Raw genomic sequence first — 15,576 nt, 5'->3', positions numbered from 1 at the left:
ATTAAAAATATAAATATGAAAAAAAAAAATAGTCATAAAATCTTTTTTCTCCTAAAAATTTAGTTTTTAATTAAAAAATGAAAATTTCTTCAAGTATCAATATTTCAAACACCAAAATCTTCACAATGAAACTTTGATGTAAAAAACAACAACCAACCAACCAAGCAATTAAAAAAAATCAATTCCCACTTTGCTGTATTCCCCACAATAGCATCCAAACACCGAACATTTTACCTACTACACTGAGCCTGAGTCTCAAAGATGACATCAGTGCTGTATAGCTACTGATTGAGATAACAAGGCACATCCTCAATTACAGAGATGTGAGATTTTTCTATTAGCTCTGCCGTCGTAGTGATTTCATTGAGGCTTTTTGCAGCCATCTAAACCCACTCAGCTGCTTTGGTGGGGTCTGGCAGAAGCACTGTGCTTTAGATATAAAAAACTATACTGTAATTAGAGACCAAATGTCTATAACTAAAGTAATTTGTTCTATTCTAGGTGATGATGTTTCCCAGCTTGAATGTTCCTAACATTATGTATTTGTTTGTTTGTTTATTTGAGTGTTAGAGGACATATTTCATGTCCTCTATATTTCATATTTCATATTTCATTTTAAGGGGATTGAATATTTCAATCCCCTTATGCAACAGTTAGACACTATGGCAAAAAAAAAAGAAAAAAAAAGATATATACGGAAAAGAAAGTCCCAGTCCCACAACTAGACACAAGGGGTTAGGAGGTAAGCAACATGCATATAAATGAAGCTTTAAAACATTGTAAGTTCACTTCAAGGTCTAACTTTCAGTTTTTCAGTTTTGTTTTAAAATCTGATCAAACGTTTATAAGTATTCAATATTTTTAATATAGTTTTTCACAACATTTGAAATTTCTCATTCCCTTCTTCCCAAATGACTGATTTGTTTTTGTCTACTCTTAAATGTAGAGAAAGTGAAATATGGAAAATTTACATCAAACTGAAAATTTTGAGCAAGTTGTGCCATAAGCAAATAAAGGTGTGAATGGAATACAGACAAATATGAGACTACAGTGGTATTGCAATATGAGGACTACAGTGGTGCTGCACATCTGATACCAGCTATCTAATACAGCATGTGTAGCCAAAAATGATGGAGCACTTCTGGTTGTCTCTTGTTTAACAGAATAATGCAACAAAATTGCTGCCAGGTTTCATTCCTGCTCTATAAGTGACATAAATATTTTAGTACCTCTTCTATTTTCCTTGGTGGCTGCTATTATTCCTACAATATGCAGGAGAAAGTCACCAGAGGGTAAATCTAGCATTTAACTATATTTCTCTGGCATATTTTCCACATACTGTGAGAGGCAGAATCCATGTTTACAGAAGTAATGGCATCCCTAGAGAGAAGGAGCTCCATTTTAACTGCCTTGCAAGTACTCCTTGTTTCACAATTTACGGTAGGTATTAAGTAAATGTTTGCACAAATTAGAGCTGGTTTAAATGCAACAAAGTCAAAATTTTGAAAATGAAATGCAAACACCAGACTTTCTGGTGCATCAGATGACTGATGAAAAACTAAGCTAGATACATACTTAACCTTAAGCCATTCAGTAATCTTATTAACCCGCACTGTGTACTTTTCCTTTAGGTGTTTTTCTTGCTCAACCTTGTTTGGTATTGTTTTTTCTGCCTGACAGGGGCATCTTAAAAATTCATCTACTCACTGAATCATACAGTCACAAACAGGATTCATACCTTCACAGGTCTTCACAGCACATTTTGGTGAGTAGGTCTGTTGGCAAGGCAGTGTTGTACTTGGACTTGTGTGTTTATATCACAGTCTTTCAAAAGCATGTCCATGCTTTTTGCTCATTCCTGCTCTTTCAGCTTGGCACTATAAATGCTTCATTATTTTTCCATTTTCTCTCTATTGTCTTTCCTTATGGTTTGAAGTCTTTTGAACCTGGTCTGTACTGAATTGAAACATTTTGTATCCAGCCTACAGGGGATAACATCCTAAAAGACCAAGAAACCTTCAGCTTTGGCCATGATTACAGCTTCAGAGGTTAGGCAAGACTGTGTTTGACAGACATATAGAGGAAAGAGAACCAATCTGTTAGCACTGTCTGCTCATCTGGAAACTGGGAAGCGTGTGAAGGCTTAGCACCTTTCTGAACATATGAGCATCACTGGGGAGATTAGTGCTTGTTAGGTGTTTTGCATCTACATTTTTTCTTTTTCTTTTTCTTTTTCTTTTTCTTTTTCTTTTTCTTTTTCTTTTTCTTTTTCTTTTTCTTTTTCTTTTTCTTTTTCTTTTTCTTTTTCTTTTTCTTTTTCTTTTTCTTTTTCTTTTTCTTTTCTTTCTTTCTCTTTCTCTTTCTCTTTCTCTTTCTCTTTCTCTTTCTCTTTCTCTTTCTCTTTCTCTTTCTCTTTCTCTTTCTCTTTCTTTCTTTCTCCTCCTCCTCTTCCTCCTCCTCCTCCTTCTCCTTCTTCTTTCTCTTTCTTTCTCCTTTCTTCTTTTCTCTTCTTTCTTTTTTCTTTTTTTTCTCTTTATTTTTGCCCAGTGAGGAACTTCACAACATCCACCATACTCATCCACCCCTTCCTCTGCTTTCCCTCCTACATGCTGTGCTTTTTGAAATTGCCTCAGTCTAGCTTGTCATGTCACTAAATGAGATTCAATATGAGTAAAACACTCTCTGTTATAAGGTCAGCTTCTTGTCAGTTCCTTACTGCCATCTTATTTGGCTGGATGGTCTTGGAGTCAAAACCACTATCTGAATATCAATGCCTCTTCTTCATTCTGTAGAGACATGCTTGTAACTTATAATGTACTTCAAAAATTCAAGTATGTTCAGCTCAGTGTCATTCCATTGTCTCTTTAATTTGCAGTGTAGATATATCTGACTTGAACATTAATTCTAGTTTACATCATGTCTAACACAATAGTGTATGATTGCTAGAGGCCTATACCTATTGTAAAATCCTTATCATCCTTACTAATGTAAATGATCATTCTAATTGTAAATATTCATCTTCTTAAAGAGCTTTATTTGTTATAGTCTGGAAACCTGTTCTCCATATCTCAGAACTCAGTGATTCCCGTCAAATTCAGTGGAAGAATTGTCAATATAATTCTTTTCTGTATTCCTGAATATTTCTGATATTTCTACAAATCCTTCCTACTTGAAATGTAGATTTTGGACACCCAAAATCCAATTTAAAATGTCAGGACCCAGTAAGGACAGAGAAACATATTGCTTGGACAATATTACATGGTAGTGTAAGGATGTTGCTTCAAGATCTGCTTTAAATATGCCCAGATAGTATGTACTGAAATGAATAGTGTAAGACAATATGAGGCATTTTAAGGTGAATATGAATTTAATGGAATGATAGAATGGCTGAGGTTGGAAGGGACCTCCAGAGATCATCTAGTCCAACCTCCCTGCCCAATCAGGGTCACCTAGAGCATGATACAGAGTTACATCCAGACTGGTTTTAAATATCTCCAAAGAAGGAGACTCCACAACCTCTCTGGGAAGCCTGTTCCAGTTCTCTGTCACCCAAAACATGAAGGATTTCTTCCTCATATGGCTATGAAATCTTCTGTGGTTCATTTTATATCCATTACCCCTTGTCCTATCACTGACCACCACTGAGAAGGGTTTGGCCCCATTCTCTTTACATTGTCCTCTCAGGTATTTGTAGAGGTGGGTAAGATCCCCTCTCAATCTCCTTTTCTCTAGTCTAAACAGGCCCAGCTCGCTTAGTCTTTCCTCATAAGACAGATGCTCCAATCCTTTAATAATCTTTGTGGCTCTATGTTGGACCTTCTCTAGAATTCTATGTCTCTCTTGTACTGGGAAGCCCAGAACTGCACACAATTGTAGAAAATAATTTCAGATCAAAGTTCTTATTCTCTATATTCTATATTGGCACTAAATAAAAACACAGAAAATATGTTGCTATATAGCCTAAAAAGTTTGCTGTCTCTGAGTTCTGATTACCTGAAGTAAAATGCCCAATTGCTCTCAGTTCTGCAACACTTTCAAACAAGTCAGATCCTTTCTGAAATACACAGTATGAAATAATAGAGTTGATGTATGAATAACACTGTTAAGGATTAAAGAGAATGCTAGCTAAATAAGTTTGCAGAAAAGAACTTATAACTTTTGGTATCTGTATAATATGGACTTGAGAGACAACCTAAAGAACCTGGGTAAAACCTGATTAGTAATGGCTTGAAGCTGTGACAGAGGAAGTTCAGACAGGATATCAGGAAAACATTCTTCACCAAGAGGCTGTTCAAGCACTGGAACATGCTCCCCAAGGAAGTGGTCACGGCACTGAGCCTGCTGGAGTTAAGAAAAGTTTGGACAATGCTCTCAGACACATGGTGTGAACATGATGATCCTTGTGGGTCCCTTCCAACTCATATTCTATGATAACCATTTGTGATGTTAGCACCAGCTAACGGCTTGAAGCAGTTGTCCCAGGCTACCTTTGTGTAGCACCAGAATGGCTTCAGGAAAGGGTCAATGACTCCTTTAGCAGACCTCCTCAGGCACAAATGAGGTTCTGAGGTCCACTGCGAAAATTTTAAGAAATTACCGGGCCATTGATGACATCATCTTCTGTGGGAATATCCCTGCTCATGTCCAGGCTTTAATTCTGTTTCACATGGCAGAATCTAGTGCTCAGTTGTCTGGGAATCCAAAAGAGTCACTGTCCCTGGGGTTGTTAAGGAGAGGTTGGACGTAATGCTTAAGGACATGGTTTAGTGTCCCTAGTATATAGTGTATATACATATTTTGCATATACATGGAAGATAAATGCATCTGTGGTATCTCCACATGGCCATCTTGAAAGTATACATTTTCAGCGGTGATACTAATGATAATGATACTAATAATCAAGCTTGTACATAAAAAGTTACTTGGTTCAGCTCTCTAAAGGGAAGCAAGGAGGGTTTTAACTTACAGAATGCAAGTGGAAATACAGAAGTAAAAAAGATTGGCAATCTCCAAAAACATAAGTTGCAATATGTCGTGACACAGGGATGTTTATGTCAGAGATTATGGGCTCAGTTTTGCAGTGTGCTACTAACCTTGTCCCAGTCCTTAAGTGTGAATACTTCATTATAATGGAAATGAAATGTTTTTGGTTTTGTTTCTTTTTCAAATAATGGCAGCATAGTACCCATTTCACATAATGCTTTAAATAAATTCTTCTAATTCAAAAAGAAAATATCATTTGGCAACAATTAATTTTAAGATAGTCACCTCTATGTTCAGAATGAACAGAATATACATATCTGTTTTATTTTATTAGAAGATCACTGCCATTAAGAAACTTTTTCTTGTTCCCATGAGTAGTGGCATAATGTCAATCCAACTATGAAAAAATTAGCATATATGCAGTACAGTGTACAATTCCCCCCCACACACACACATAGCGATATGTGCATTACAAGATTTCATAGGTGCACTCCTCTGAAATTTTGTGATCCATGTGTGGTGCTGTAACCATGACTCCCAACATCAAGTTCAAAAGCGGTAATTTAGAATTAGTGACTCTCTACAGCAGTCAGACCTGCAAGTGTCTATATCCCAATTAGCAGGGACTGACCTTTGACTTGTTCATTTATTAAAGCTGTAGGACTGTAACAGGAAATGAGTAAAAAAAGAAAAAAAAAGAAAAAAAGAAAAAAAAAAAAAACACAAAGAAAAGCAAAGAAAAGAAAAAGAAAAAAAAGGTAAAGTGTCTTGGTATATATGTTTTAACTGAGTTTCTCTCATCGTTATTCCTGTCTGACAAAGTGTTAATTTTCAGAGACCAGCTTGCATTCCCTTATGCTGACTGGATATAAATTACTCCAGGGATTGCTTTTGATTTGCATTCTCCTATTAATGCTACTATTAGCCTTGATAGCTTTGTTGAGAAGGTTACAGAATGTAATAAATATATTCATCTGAGACCCAGTGCCTTCTTGTTTGGCTTATTTTGAACAGATTTTTCACTGTTGAGTAGAATTAACTGAAATACTGCCTCAGCCTTTATTTGGAAGGGAATGTTTGCTCCCCTGCTGTAAAAGCTCAGTGTCCTCCTGTCTTCTTTGCCCTATCACCAATTATCTTTTAGCATTTGCAAGTTATCTTCCCTCTGGTTCATTAAAAAAAAAAAAAAAAAAAAAAAAAAGCAGCTTAAAAAAGATACACTACAAGTGCAAGTGTATTTATGCCAATTCATTAATTGGCTTTATCTTTGTCTCCAGTTTGGCTTAGACAAAACTTGTGAATGGAGACTTAGAAACAACAGATAACAAAGATGTAAACTGCAGTAAGAAATCACAGAATCACAGAATCACAGAACTGTAGGGGTTGGAAGGGACCTTGAAAGATCATCGGGTCCAATCCCCAGAAATTTTTTAATTAAATAGTCGGATTCCCCTGGTCCGCACCAGTTCTAAGCCAGCTACTAGCACCAGTTACGAAGCCAGCCGAGGCGGGGTGCCAGCCCAGCCCCCCAAAGGTAGGGGTAGAGCATCTTTCACTTCAGGGTTGTAGTGGTAATTATCATCATTATTTCTGAACAACTCAAGAGACACCTGCTCCAAGATGTGGAAACTGTACAGTAAATAATAACTACAGATTCCTACAAGAAGCAGAAACTAAACCTTCTGAGTAAGTGATGGCTATGAGAAAATTAACATATATCTCTGTGTGGGCAGAGAAACTACAGAACAGGAGGAAGAAGGAGTGAATGGTGGTGAATAAAATGAGTTGTTTCTACTTTATATGGCAACATTGGCATAGGGAGGATGAAAGTGTGCATTGAAGAAGGAAAGAAGAAAGGGATTAGCTAAGGGACAGGTGAGAAAACAGTTCAAATAGCGATTTTTTTCTGTCCGAGGAGACTCCCCACTGAGGCTGTCAGTAGGGTTACTCTTACCAGGCAAAAGAGAACAGAGGAGGTGTGCAGACGTAGGTGGTGTCATTTGAATCTACCCAACTCTCCCCACTTGTCAGGTGTTGCCATACTAGAAGGAGCACGGTATGCAATATAAATTAGGGTTGCACATCAACAGAAAGGAAAATAGAAAGAGGGAAAGATCCAAACAAAATAGATATAACTATTTATGGCGCTCCAAAAATGCTGCATGATACTCCTTATTTTAAAATGAGTGCTGGCAATTAACTTTATTTGCTTGTGTCTTGAGTCTTTGTTTAAATGGTCTTGCTTAATCTGTCACCTATGTCGTTCAGGACTTTCACCTGTGTGATGGGTTTCCACAGCAGAGAATGCTAGAGCTGCGATCTCATTGTGGAACCTGTCTTTTAATGTGGCCCATGTGCTTTTTCTCTAAATATATACACACAGTATGTAGCCTATCACAAAGTAGTCTGTTGGCTCTGAGGAGAGTGATAATAATAGATGTAATGCCGATAATTATAATAATAGTAAATGACTCAGAGATAGATCTCTAGGTTAGATATAATTGGTTTTGAAAGTGAATGACAACTATATTTACTTGGTAAATACATGGTTTTAATGCAGTTGCTGGAACAAGATACCTACATCACAGAAAATAGGAAAGCTAATGGTTTCTCCCCCAGGTCCCAACAGAGGAACACAGAGGGCACATTTAGCTGGTCAAGGCTGCACAGTTTCTGCCTCTGCTGTGCTGTGCTGATTTTAGGAAGGAGCATATTGGACTTAATTTTCAATTGCTATCAGCCCAACTCTCACAAGCATTACATTCAATTAGAAAGAACACCAAAACCAATTTAAAAAAATGACAAAAGGAAGAATCCACTATGAATAAAGTTGCTTGCTTACCACTGTAATGGCTGTCCTACTTCATCAGCTGGGTTTATCTCAAGAGAATAATGCTAACTACTGCTAACTACTTTTTTTTTTTTTTTTTTTTCAGCTTATCTCAGGTCTCCATGGTGAGTATCAGTTTTCTAAGTACATATATTTTAAAACAACTTTCCTTGTAAATGCAAATGATATAGGAATGGCCTGTTAATACCAGACATAAAAATAAACCATTAACTTAAGTGAGTCTCATTTACTCAGCCTTCTGCTGCATATAGTAGAGGAATAAAATAGTTATTAATATTATCATATTGCCCCATCAGATTATTCAATGTGTTCATCTTGATTCTCCCAGCGTATGCAAGCTTTTTATGCCTGCTGTGTGCTGAGTTAATTATGTGCATTTTTAATTGATTTAGTTTATTTTACAAGTGCATTTCAGCATAAATATCATAGTTTAGATTTGTTTTTATAACAGGTATGCTCAGATGTTCAAAAATGACCTCAACATATAATTCTTGTAAACTGTGCTGGAAATGGACTTGCTCTGGGATCATGTTGAGGACAGATGTCTCCTATCAGCCAGAGGAGCCCTTTTGAAGTTAGTGTAAAATAAATATCAAGACTTTTATATTTAATGTTAAATTATTAACATCTACTACTGGGTTCATACCTTTATCTACTGCTGCATAGTCAAAGTACTCCATTTATTATTTCCTGCCACAGCTGATCCCATATCCTCTCCATCTATGTATTATCAGTGCCTCACATCTTCTAGCAGGTGCTGAAATTTGTTCTGTAAATGTTAACAGAAACGGCAGAAGAAATTTGAACATTCACTAACAAATGTCCTCGGAAAGCCAGCAGTTGAAAGAACCCAACAAAAAGCTCCTGCCAGAAACTATTTGATCATAAACCTCTCAAGCAGAAAATTGGCAATCACTGCAGAAACAATTCCTCAGGAAAGTATTCAACTTTCAAATAACCCTGAAACATAACTCGATAGCTTTTGGTTTCCAGTAAGGGAGTCTCACGATCCATCCCTGCACTGGAACCCAGTGAAAGGCAAAGACCTACCTACTGTCCCCATGAACCCTGGAAATATCATCCTTTAGGAAGAAGAGTGAATACCAACATTCATTTGAATTACAGGGACGATGATTCTCTACATGTTGCTTCTGCACACAGAAGTGAAGAAAACCCAGAAATTCTTGGATGATTTTTTTGTAAAAGTCCTGAAGTTTTCTTTGTGTGTGTGTGTATGTGTGTGTTTAAATCCCTGGATGGATTTACAGTAAGCAAAATAAGTAAAACAGACACAATTAAGTTTTGATGATTTCGTGTTCTTCCTTGTATACTCCCCAGTGGTGTGTGGGAGACAGTAAACACCAGAAGTGACTGTGAGTGCACACTGGATTTGAAGTACAAAATAGATGTGGTGTTAGCTGGCACATACACGCAGCAGAAAATGAAAGGGGAAAATGGCTGGTTTGGGACCAGCCTCTTCCAATTGCTTTCCTGAGAAGCTGAAATAAGCAAGGAGTGAAGCAGAAGGCTTTGCAGATGCCTGCAGGTTGTTAATTATTGTTCCACTTCTCTCAGGGGCAGCATACAAGGAAACAGAAACAGAAGTAGTTTCCTGCACTCTGGTATGTCTTCATCCACAAATGTGACAGAGTCTGCTGCAACCTGAAGCAATAAAGACTACTTTTCATGCAAGTCCAAGAATTTGGACAGGAAGCTCTGCAAACAAAGAGAATGAATTTTATGGGTATAGTTAACATAGGAAACACCTTGTGCTGCTCAGTAGAGAAAAAATTTTACTTGGCTGAAAATACAACATGCAGAAGGTTTTGCTTTGTGAACATAAGCAAAGAAAGTGGGAAGGTGAGATACTTATCCATAAGCTGAAATTTTATAAAGAGAATATATCAATTTCTGCTCTGTCACCTCATCTCCTTCAACATTATTTTTTCTCTGTTTTTTACATTAATATCAACATTTTAAGTGGAGGCATTGGGGGATAAATTAAGTTCTATAATTATAGACCATGATTACCAGTTGTATATATGCTTAAGTCAAATAAGTGACTTGTTAGGAGAGAATGCTTTTAAAAGGCTTAGTTTACATTGTATAATGATAGTCATGAATAAAAAAAAAAAAATCATTCTCAGTCTACCACGTTGATTTTCATGATATTGGGTGCTGATTTTGACCAATATGGGAAGCCTTACACAGCCACATTGAGTAAACTCATCTCATAAATATACAATTATTTTTTTTTCTATGGAAGAAATGTAGTCGATACGTGGATTGTCTCAGGTCCAGTTCTCTCTGCAAATGTACTTAAGCAAGGCTGATTTTTCAAGTTATGAGTCAATAAGGTTCTGTGTATTAGATGTCAGGAGTAAAGCCCTCAAACATATGTGTGTGTATGTATTTGTATGGAAGGGGAATGAAGTATGATAAATGCTGGTGACAAGATTCAGGTAGTCTTTCACATGTGTACTTTTCTGCCTCAAGAAATAGCAGTAGCAGAAATGAAAAAATCGACATGTGAGTGGGATGAAGCGTTTTAATTTTGCAGTGCATAATATACAGCCAGGGGTAGCAATAAGGGAAATACTAAGGGAATTAAATATCTTCTGAAAATCTGAAAAACAGACCATAATAGAAAAGATTTAATAATTATTCATTCACTTCTAAAGCACATCAATGTAGAAGATTTCAGTAAACTTTCTGGTTTCCAACTTCCTTAAATATAGAAATGTTACACTGTGTATAAATAACTTTATATGGGGGTATTATTGAAATGATACACTGATTGGAGTATACAGTTTACAGACTGAAAAAGCCATAGGAGCTTTCAAATCTGTTAGTTGTTTTTGTTTTATTTATTTCTTTTTTTTATTATTTTTATATTATGGGGAAGTATAAAGTGTTTGTGTCTGATGCTGGAATATAGGAAGGTGGGAGTTTATGATCTATTCTTGCCTAACCTAAGGTCAGACCTATTCATAAATCACTTGACAGGAGAAATATATCTTTATTTCACTGTTGGTGAGAAAATGTTATGTTATAGAATTTATAATACTTTTTATATTGATCATATAAGGCACATGCTTACTTTTACCGATATTTAATAAAATGCAGTGTATTATCCCAAGCTTTTATGCCTAAAGAAACTGAGGCAGGAAGGCTAACTAGCATATTTTGAGGACAGTTATTTTATTTGTTCTTTTCGTTAACTGTCAGTTTAATTTTAAAAAAATAAAAATTGTATTGCCTGATCAAGTATATTTTCAGCTTCTCTCTTCTGATTTTTCAGAGTTGTCTGGTGTCCACTGTAGTATTATCTTAAGTTTTTGAATTATTCTTGCATGTAATATATTAATTTCACAATAAGTATTGTAAGAGAGTGGGGAGGGATTCTCTGACTGGTCCTGGAAACAAGCGTTCCCAGGCACTTGTCTTGCCATGACCTTTTAAATCCATAAATGTCAAGTAAACATTTAAAAGAAAATGAAATTACAGCAGATTATGATGAAAATGGAGATTATTGCCTGGGCACTGACATATTAATTATAGTGCAACAGTCCAAAGTTTACTTTTTTTGTAGCTGCAGGATGTAAATGCTTAAGAGATCTCTAAACTCTAATGAATTATGATGGGGCAGTGCTTGTTTTTTTTTTTTGGATTTTTTTTTTTTTTCCCTGGACTGATTATGAAGAGACTTGAAGGTGATTAATTTAGAGTCAGAGACCTAATTTCTTGATGTTTTGAGCTATGAAAGATGAATCCTGGCATCTGCTGTTGTTAGCAGTGGTGACATTTTGTACAGTTCCTTTTAAATACCCCAAATAAAATCACAGAAGACTTCCTTTTCTTCTATATTTTTAATTAGATAGGTTGGCAGTGTGTGAATAATAATTTCTACTATGACTAAGGAACTTTGCAGTCCTGAGAACACAAATTATTAGCAGTGACTCCAAAAGTCAACCTCTGGAAATCAACTATTATTTTGTTCAAAGCCAAATAAGCTGTTTTCTTATATCTCAGTATTTATTAGAGTATTTTTTATTTTTTAAGGGGTAGGTCACTCCATTCTGGAATGAGGACAGTACTCATGCTGGCAGTGGATCATTTGGTGATGATCAGACTTTTGTTCTATTGTGAACTATTGTTCATTACTACAGGTGGTTTCACATGTCTTGGGTCAGGACTGTTCCCAGTTTACTTATTGCTCAGTGAACATGAGCTTAAACATCCAAGAATCAAAGAGCATTTTATTAAATTGGCAGTGTATTAAGTTAAAGGCCTCTTGGCCTGATTTTCTTTCCTGAAGTGACCAACTTTGCCAAATTGCTGTGGCATGGGACAACCATTGGGACAACCATTGCCTAGATGTGATTTTTCAGTCCCGACAACTAACTTTTCTTTCACTGGAAAGCCAAGCACCACTTACTAACATATGCCTGGTGGCTTATTTCTATTATTACTTTATTTATTTATTTATTTATTTATTTATTTCTATTGTTTTTTTTTGTTTTGTTTTGTTTTGTTTTGTTTTATTTTTCACGTCCCTGTATATTGCATACTTAAATTTTGGCCTCAAATTCAAATTCTGAAAAAGTGTTTATGAGCCCATGCCATGCTGTTGTTCATTCCTTTTGTCTGGTTTTGGTTGTGGCTTGAGATTTGGTTAAAGGTGACATATGGGAAGGTCAAGTACTCTATTTATCTAATCTTTATTTTAGGGGAATTAAAGAATGACATAAAAATAAATATTTAAATAAATAAAATTTAAATAAATATGAAATAAAAATAAATAAAAATTTTGGTTTCTTTGAAAAATCTTCCTCCGTAGCATAATTATGTTCTATGAACAATTCTCCTACCATCAGTGGCCAAACATAGAGAAAAGTAAAGCTCTTCCAACTAAACTAAAGGGCACTCACAGTTTCTGGCCAAAACTCCAGATGAATGTAATACTTTTCTTACTGATTTTTGTTTCATAACAAAATCATAACAAAACCTGTGCAGGAGGCAATAATACACCTTGGTGAAATAGGAGCTGGTAGTCTGTGCTGTGCATCTGAGAGCCTGTAGCCCAAGATACAGGTGTGTAAGGTGATTTTGAACTGTATGTTCTTCCAGTGGTGGTGTGTCTTGTGGCAGTCCTTTCTCTGTTAGAAACATTCAATTACAGCAGCTATAACAACATCTGGAATATCTGAAGCAGTGTCTATTGCAAACTTAATCTTGCCTTTTTAAAACACTTTTATGTTGTTTCAGCATTGTTTCTTCAGTAGCAAGAGGTCCAGCCAGAGCAAGGGTGTAGGAATTCAAAGAAGATACTGTTGCAGTACAGTTCTCAAAGATGTATGTTCAGTATTTTATAGATGCTTTGTTTACACAATCTGAACCCAGTCTGTTTGTGGTGTAGTGCCCCTCACAGTATGTATGCATTGATTGTATAGCACATTTATATTCTGCATTTTTTCCATGTTTAATAATTAAAAATTATTACTGAGATTGTAAAAACATATTCTTGATAGTTATTTTTTATTTTTTAGTTCAGCCTTAGGAAGACCAGCTTTTACTTGGGCTTCAATTCTCTTTGCCTCTGTCAATTGAAAAAAATAAATAAATCAAATGTTCCTTTTGAAGAGATGGTTAACATACTTCAGGGGTAACTATAATTATATTTATCTTTTGCCCGTGTTCTTGCTTTTGTACCTTCTTTTTATCTGTCCATATGACAAGCACAAATAATGTGTTTATTTATTTGAGTACTATGAATATTTTTCTGCTTGTCTTTGGTCTGTTTTGAAAGCAAAAAAAAAAAAATCTGTTTTCTGCTTGTTCTGATTGCATCAAAACCAGAGACTACTGCAGTAGTTTGGGGTATTGTATATACATGCTAACGATGTACATATGAACCCAAACCTTATTTTTCTTTCTCTCTCAGAAAGCATCTTTTGTGATTTCTCCCTCAATACGGGTTTTTCAGTAAGGTGAAAGTCAACTGCCTTGTTTTGAAAGAAGTTCCCTGTGGGATGATGTTTTTTTACTTGTGGTATCTTGCTGTGAGAGGAGTTATAGGAAAAACAAAACAAACAAACAAAACAAACAAACAAACAAAAACAGATAACCTGTTCAGGCAGGCAAACCATTGAGATCTGTCCTGAAATCTTCTTTATCAAACCAGAATATGCTGGAAAGTGTGAATGGAAGCAATGTAAGTATTAGTTCATAGAAAGCTGGCTGTTTAATTTGTGCAGACTTTGAAGGGGGTGAGAATGAATGACCTTATGAGACCTGATATGGTAACGCTGGCAGACTCCAAGGAGTACAAAAAATATGCAGGAAGATACAGGAAAGGACAAGCATCCACTTGAGCAAGGTGCCAAAGAACTCAGGAGGAGTAAGAAAATAAAAAGAAAAAAAAAAAAAAAAAAGAGAGAGAGAAAGAAAGAACAATGTTTAGGAAGCATAGGAAGTGAGTAATAAGAGAAATCTTCAGTCTCTAATGTTAGCAGTGGAATCAAAAGACAGAAAAACTAACCATGGGTAATATTTCCAAAAGAGATATATCTGCAACACCAGAATCATTCCACATATGTGGAATCCACAAGTGACTGTGGATGATAATTTAAAATTTCTTCTTTTCACTGTATTCATTAGATGTCTTTTAGGAAGCAAACTGCAAATATGGTCATGTTCCTCAGATACTTTGCTGCACTGTATTCTTGAAGAAAAGATTCCTCACTGTTGCTAGAAAGTTTCCTCATTGTTGCTAGAAGGTGGATAAGGACTTGGAGCTCTGAATCTGGAGAGCCATGCACTGAAAGTAGCATTGTTTTTCAAAGGACACAGGGAAGTGAGTTAAGTGCAGAGATGCATGAAAACAATTGAATCCCTACAATTAACGTACTTTTTCCATGTTCTGTATAAAGACAAGTTCTACTGCTATCTAAATTTGAGTTGCAAATGCTTCCTCAGAAGTTTCACAGCTTTCTGATATTCCTGTACAAACTCAAATGGATGATTAATATTGAAGTATTAAATTTAAAGCTGAAATATTTAGGAATGAGTAATCTCTTTCTTTCCTGAGGTGCAGGACTATTTACATTAGGGCACTGCTGTGTACATGGACAGGGAATAAGCATTGAGAAGAGGGTGGTGAGAGCCTGTGGCCAAGCTACAGTGGTGCTAGAGAACTCTTTCTCCAGTTTAGTACAACTGGCTGTTAAAAATGCTTCTCTTCCTCCACGCCACGTCCTCAGGAGCTCTACCTCCTGTGTTTGCTTTGTCAAAGATCTTTCTTCCTTCACCTGTATAGTCATGGACCTGAAAGTCCCATTCCATACTTCACTCATTGCCACTGGTTTACCAGAAGCTCTACTTCATGCTACTTGCCTGTGACTCTGCAGCTAGGTGGCTTTCACTGAGTCCTCTTGGGGACAGCTGCTGATCATAGATATCTGCTTGCACTGCTGGGTCAGTTCTGTACTGAATGCCAATGTGGAAATCAAATGTGTCCCTGGAAATTTTCTGGGTATGAAGCCCAGCTCCCTCAGCTGCTCCTCATAGGACTCGTTCTCCAGGCCCCTCACCAGCTTCGTCGCCCTTCTCTGGACCCGCTCAAGCACCTCGATGTCCTTCTTGTAGTGAGGGGCCCAGAACTGAACACAGTACTCGAGGTGCGGCCTCACCAGAGCCGAGTACAGGGGGACGATCACCTCCCTAGCCCTGCTGGCCACACT

General features: G+C 36.5%; 1 long non-coding RNA gene across 1 annotated transcript; it reads left to right on the top strand.

The window, feature by feature from the left end:
- Window positions 1-952: 952 nt before the first annotated feature.
- On the top strand, window positions 953-10,543 carry LOC140002015 (uncharacterized). The gene is made up of 3 exons (XR_011807864.1): window positions 953-1,765; window positions 7,920-7,938; window positions 9,410-10,543. It is a non-coding gene; the product is annotated as an uncharacterized lncRNA (long non-coding RNA).
- The last annotated feature ends 5,033 nt before the right edge of the window (window positions 10,544-15,576 follow it).

Source organism: Anas platyrhynchos, chromosome 3 (assembly GCF_047663525.1).
Source record: "Anas platyrhynchos isolate ZD024472 breed Pekin duck chromosome 3, IASCAAS_PekinDuck_T2T, whole genome shotgun sequence".
NCBI classification, from domain to species: Eukaryota; Metazoa; Chordata; class Aves; order Anseriformes; family Anatidae; genus Anas; species Anas platyrhynchos.
This window is presented reverse-complemented; position numbering and strand designations above follow the sequence as displayed.